Source organism: Limulus polyphemus, unplaced genomic scaffold, assembly GCF_000517525.1.
Source record: "Limulus polyphemus unplaced genomic scaffold, Limulus_polyphemus-2.1.2 Scaffold403, whole genome shotgun sequence".
NCBI lineage: Eukaryota > Metazoa > Arthropoda > Merostomata > Xiphosura > Limulidae > Limulus > Limulus polyphemus.
The window spans coordinates 392420-399155 of NW_013666013.1; positions in this window are offsets into that span (position 1 = coordinate 392420).

Sequence of the window (6736 nt, forward strand, 5' to 3'; positions counted from 1 at the left end):
CCCCTCCTCTCCTATCTCATATGAATATATATATATATATATATATATCTTAGTTACGTAACAGGAGTGCCATTTCAGATTTCGGGAGAGAGGGGGAGGCTTTTATTGAAGGTTCGGGAGAGTTAGGCCCTTTGAAGGTTTTAAGTTTTTAAAAGTTAAAATATGGACAAATCAGTATATTTGGGAGCATTTGTTCTGGCCATTTCTTTTAATCATTCATTAACCAGTGAAATAGTACTAACTGCACAGCACACATATATCTGTTGTTCTGGAAATAAACGAATGATCCGAAGCACAGGGGTGCCGTAACTAAGTGGCACCCCCTGATACGTAAATCTGGTTTTATGATGAATGAGTTGTGAGATTTGAACATTTTCATTTAGAATCGTTAATACTGAAAATGGAGTACCATGTAAAATACAACAACACGGGCATCCGGTAACAATCGCTATACGAGTGTGTGTGTGTGTCTCAAAGTTGAACACGTATACGAAATACCCCAGAGCTAGATATACGGGTTCTTCTAATTTTAATGCTTTAGGAGTTAGGACAACTGAATGATAACGGATGACGAACATTCAGTGTTGCAGAAAAATTCCATTTTTAAGTCCTCCTCGTGGTGACGAACAGACAGTGAGAAAGGGCACGAGGTATTGTGTACGACACTTTCATTGTTCGGAATAATATTCAGATATCTTCTGAATGACTAACGTGAATGCACGCGGACGATTGCGCCAATTTCTCGGCCCAGCTTTCTCGGTCGGCGTGATTCACGGCTCGTAATGGTTAAAAACAAGCACGGAAGCGTAAAGCATCGTAGGCCTAACGCGAGTAAACAAAAAAAAAAAGTTTCATTGTGACTCGAATGTGTTTCTTCTTCTTCGGTGAAACCCAAGATATCAGAAATGACAAATCAACTAAGGTAACCTTTTCTGCATGAAATGAAAATACATTTACTTGTTTGGATACATACTTTAAAAAGCTTGCTAATTAAAATACCGTTGATTCACAAAAGAAAGACGTTTCGTGTAACAGCACAATTTTCCTTTCTGTTGCTTTAACGTAATAGAATCCATATTACTTCTCCCTCGGCGAGCTCATTTCTTCACCCTACATTACGATCACGCATGCAGACGATTATGTCGAAAAGTTTTTGTTAGTCTTATGTATTCTAGATGTAACAATTTATCCGTAAAGGAAAGCCACGTGTGTTATTACTGTTATTCTTTACGGTCTGTAGGGTAAAGTAATTTGTGGAAATAGAAGAAAAATCTCAAAGCCTCGTTTCGCTCCAGTGAGCCTCTAGTAATGAACGTTTCTTGTTTATTAAACGTGGTGAAACACGGGCAAGTAAAAGTTAATCGTACTTAATTAAAATAGAAACAGATGTAGCTTGCCGATTTAAGAAAAAAAACGTATCAATTAAATAAATGAAACCTAAAGTATAGCTACAGAACAATTACAGTGGCATTAACAAATGAAAGACACTTGTTTGCCTCAGTAAAAGTAAAAAATTCAAATATATCACACATGCAAGGATATGTGCATTTACCACTACCTAACTGCATGATACCGTATATAGTTTTTCAACATAACTGAATTCGTCATTATTTTCTGATACATGACTTAGCCCACATAATGCCCGAGAATTACATTTAACATGCTGGAAACTGAATAATTTCACACTTAGAAGATCGAGATCAATTAAAATAGATTTAATTCAAACGTTAATTTAACTATAGGAGTGACAAACTAAAAAACAAGAAACTATGTAGTCCTCTATGCCCTTGTTCACCCTTGAACATGCTAGTCTACATTTAGGTTTGATAATTACATGTATATATATATAGATGTGTGTGTGTGCATTTGCGTGTTAATTAATTTAAAACTAAAAATCCGAATAACAAAAACTAAGTTTTATGTATATGTGGCCTAAGCCTAGTTATTATTCTAAGACTTAAAGTACAGACAGTAAACTAAGCTGATTACTGAGAATTGTTCTGGTGTGAGGCGAAAATACATATTAAATGTGTTCTTTAAATATAACTAGTACGTGTTAGGTGTGTCCACACAGAGACAAGTGTCATAAAAGGGTTTTAATAAAATCAAACCTGACACGATGTTTGAAATTTTCCAAGTCTGAGTATAAAGGTATTTCTATGGATTAGCAAAACGTTACTAAAGCAGCTATATAACTTCCCCCACTCTTTCTCCTATAATGGGGCGCGGGTTTAGGAGCTGGCGAGCCGAGTTCGAACCCAGTACCACAAAATATTCCCCGCACTCTAAGATGTGAGTATGTTATAAGAATTACAGTCATTTCCTAAGTGTGGTTAAAGGGTAATAAGATGCTGGCTGGCCTTAGTTTATTTGTTTTGAAGCTATCTGTGCTCTGCCCACCACGGGTATCGAAACCCGGTTTCTAGCGTTGTAGAACCGCAGATTTACAGCCATGAATATAAAAATACTCTCCTATATGATCACGAATAAAGCAGATTGCCATATGGGTATGTATCATCGAACGTCTAAATTTTTTACCTGTTAGCACTGGAGCATTTCTTTTTTTACAGTATTTACTGAAATATTTTGTTCAACTTGAAGATAAGAAGTTTCCAAAAACTTGCATTTGCAGGGAATAAATCTAACCTTTTAGACTTTTTACCTGTTAGCACTGGAGCATTTCTTATTTTTTTACAGCATTCACTGAAATATTTTGTTCAGTTCAAAGATGAGAAGTTTCCAAAAACTTGCATTTGCAGTGAATAAACCTAACCTGGAAATAGTAACTCACAAGTGCAAGGGGGTGACTACATATATTTAATTTATAACAATAATACTTCTAACATGGGCCGGGCGTAGCCTAGTAGTTAGCGTGCTCAGACTATGAGTCCGAAGAATCATGGTTTACGCCCCCCCAATGGCTCAACAGGTTTCAGCACAACAATGATAGCCCCTTGTGTAGCTATGCGCTCTTAAGAAGGAACAAACAAAAACATGGTTTGCGACCCCTTAGTACAATAAAACAGTTCTACATCCCTCTGTAAACGTGGGAATTCCCAAGAAATTAAACGACACATTTTTAATTACCCCCTTTCATGCGTTAGTACAATAAAACAGTTCTACATCCCCCTTTAAACTAAGGAATTCGCAGGAAATTAAATGACAAATTTTTAATTGCCCCTTTCATGCGTTAGTACAATAAAACAGTTCTACATCCCCCTTTTAAACTAAGGAATTCGCAGGAAATTAAACGACACATTTTTAATTGCCCCTTTCATGCGTTAGTACAATAAACAGTTCTACATCCCCCTGTAAACTAAGAAATTCCCAAGAAATTAAACGACACATTTTTAATTGCCCCTTTATGCGTTAATACAATTATATAATTCTACATAAAATGTTGATTTAAACATTATTCCATAACTTTAAAACAATCAACAACAAGACATGTAAAATACTAAAAAGAAGGTCCAGGCGTGGCCCATTTTTTAGTGCAACCGCACTGTAAATCCAAGCATAATTCGCATTCCGTTGCTTGAAAAACATGCTTCGTACTTTTAGGTTCGTGCGTGCGTTATAAGAGTGACGGGAAAATCTCTACAAGAGTAGCCCAAAAGTTGGCGGTAGATGTTGTTGAATAGCTGCTTTCCCTCTAGCCTATCAGTTCAAAATTAGGTACAGCTATGCTCATATATATATAGCACTTTTGCAACTTTTCATGAAAAGTCTGAAACGCCATCTATTATTCCAACAAATATATATTGCATTCAATATATGGAAGCTTTAAAATAATTTTCACAAGCCAGTCTCCCCTGTTTTCAGCACAAAACAAAAACAAACCGGTTTTTTTCAATTTTTCGTATTTGTCATAATATAAATATTAAAGAAAATTTACTTACTGTCAAGGGACTAATATGTTAATTCTATTAACTATTCTAGAACTACAATGACAGTGAAGAGCGTTTATATAATCTGTACGTCATTTATAGCATTGTCTAGATAGAAAGCATAAAAAAATGTAATCGTTTTATTAGCAACTAAGCACCAACTACATATTAAGTCATACTTTGTAAATAGCAGCCAATGTTTGCAATATAGAGATCTTTATAACTCGTATGTTGTATTGATTAAGACGAGGAGTACACTTGCTTATCAAGAATTAACACCATAGGTATGCAGAGGTGCTGCGTCTATCACACGGTAGTTTCGGTTGCAGCAGGGACATAATCATACAAACATGTGCTAAATATGCTATCCACGTATGCAACCCTGGGCACGGCCTAGCAGTTAGCGTGTCAAACTGTGAATGATCCGAGGTTCGAGATGTTATTCCTCTGAACACGCTCCACAGTGTTAGTTATTGAAGCGCAATAAAAGTAATAACCAATCCCGCTATTTGGTTCAAAGAGCCGGGCAAATTCCTTGTGGCGGTGGATGCTAATAAGAAGTACTATCTGAATTCTAGATGTCCCTGACCTGGCCGTTTATTTCTCCACGTTCGCATAACTTACCGTTCCAATAAAAAAAATCCCATTCGCCGTATATTAAACCTACCTCTATCAGCATAACAAGAAATTCAAATTATATATTTATTCATTAATATTTCTGTTGTTTTTTTTTATTGCCTGTGATTGTTTAGTACAAAAAGAGAAACTTTTAAAAAGTCTTCAGTGAGAGACTACAGATCATGGTAATTAGTAAGATTAATTGCAATATTGATGGTATTTTTGTTTAATTATTTTGTATGTGTTTGTTTGTTTGTTATGGATTTCGCGCAAAGATACACGAGGGCTATCTGAGCTAGCCGTCCCTAATTTAGCAGTGATAGACTAAAGGGAAAGCAGCTAGCCATCACCACCCATGCCAATTCCTGGGCTACTCTTTTATCAACGAATAGTGGGATTGACCGTCACATTATTACGCCCACACGGCTGAAAGGGCAAGCATGTTTGGTGTGACGGAGATTCGAACCCGCGACCCACACATTGCGAGTGGAGCGCCCTAACCACCTGGCCATGCAGGGCCTTTTTGTATGTGAATCGCATGTTATTTGTGATCCCCCTCTAACTAACAAAACCATGGACTAACAAAAAAGATGGCCTGTAAAAGTTTAAAGAAAATATTTTTTAAAGTCTATGGGAATGAACCCCGTCAGTAGTTTTACAGGCTTCGTTCTTCAATATTTTTATAAAATTGAATTTAAGCGAAATTTCATTTACCTGTGAAAAATGTTCTATTTGCTGCTTTTCTAATATAAAGCTACACAATAAGCTATATGGGAAATCGAACCCTGGATTTTAACGTTGTAAGTCCCTGAACTTACCGCTGACCCACTGGAGGACCAGAAAAGTGATTAAGATAACGTTTTAAAAGCCCTATTTGTTACAGTAATATGAGAGCCATTATTAAAAACTTTTGAACATTAGACGACTGACGTTGTAATTAAGACAAAAACGGCTTAAACTAAAGTATGCATTACTGAGGACAATTTCTATCTAATTAAACGAATAATTTCAGTATAAATAATTAAATTCACTGCACTGAATTAAGTATAGCTTAGGAAACTAATTATGAAAGTTATAAATTAAAATTAGCGTTCCAACCTAATATTATATACACTATAAACCAATGTAACATCTAAGAACTTATGATGAAGAGATTGCATTGAATCAGCCATTGGTTAGTCTTCGTGTTACACATACTTTGAATGTAGTCCCAATAAGCAGAGAAATTTGGCCGTGAAGGCGGTATAAATTAGGCTTAAGTTCGTCCAGATAGCAAACAGTACAGATTATTTACTTATAACAGTAACACATCAGAGAACTACCCAAAATTTTGAAAATATGTTAAATTAATTATTGCTAACATTTTATAACACTTTAATAAAAGTAACTCTGTACAGAAATACGCTAATACACTTTGTAGGTGCGTATAGCGTATATGTAAGTACAGGAAATGTGAATATTTATTTTAGCTTTTACGTATTTGTAGTAACACACTTTAAAAACAACCTTAACTAGCACTGTATACACAAATATGAAGCACTAATATACTGAGAGGAACATTTGGAACACAATACAGTTCGTATTAATATGGTAATATCTTCCACAAGCTAAGAACAAAACGCAGTTCTAAAACAAAACTAGCATTGTTAGCATTATCGTGACACGTGCATTTGGTGCATGATTTTAGTAACACGCTACGAACGAAATACTACTCAAACTCCTAATGAACTGAATCATTTTTTTTTTCGACAGCCACGTGGAGATAGCTGTTCGTTCCGTTTCACGATCATCCCTGTCAACTAGAAGGTACGGAAATGCTTGTTGGCTCTGTGTTCACGACCGTCCCTCTCAACTAGAACAACACAAATGCTTGTTGGCTCTGTGTTCACGATCGTCTCTCTTAAATAGAACATACAAAAACACTTGTTGGCTCCGTGTTCACGAGGGTCTCTCTCAACTAGAACAACACAAATGCTTGTTGGCTCAGTGTTCACGACCGTCTCTCTCAACTAGAACATACAGAAATGCTTGTTGGCTCCGTGTTCACGACCATCTCTCTCAACTAAAACATATGGAAATGCTTGTTGGCTCCGTGTTCACGACCGTCTCTCTCAACTAGAACATACAGAAATGCTCGTTGGCTCCGTGTTCACGACCGTCCCTCTCAACTAGAATATACAGAAATGCTTGTTGGCTCTGTGTTCACGACCGTCCCTCTCAACTAGAATATA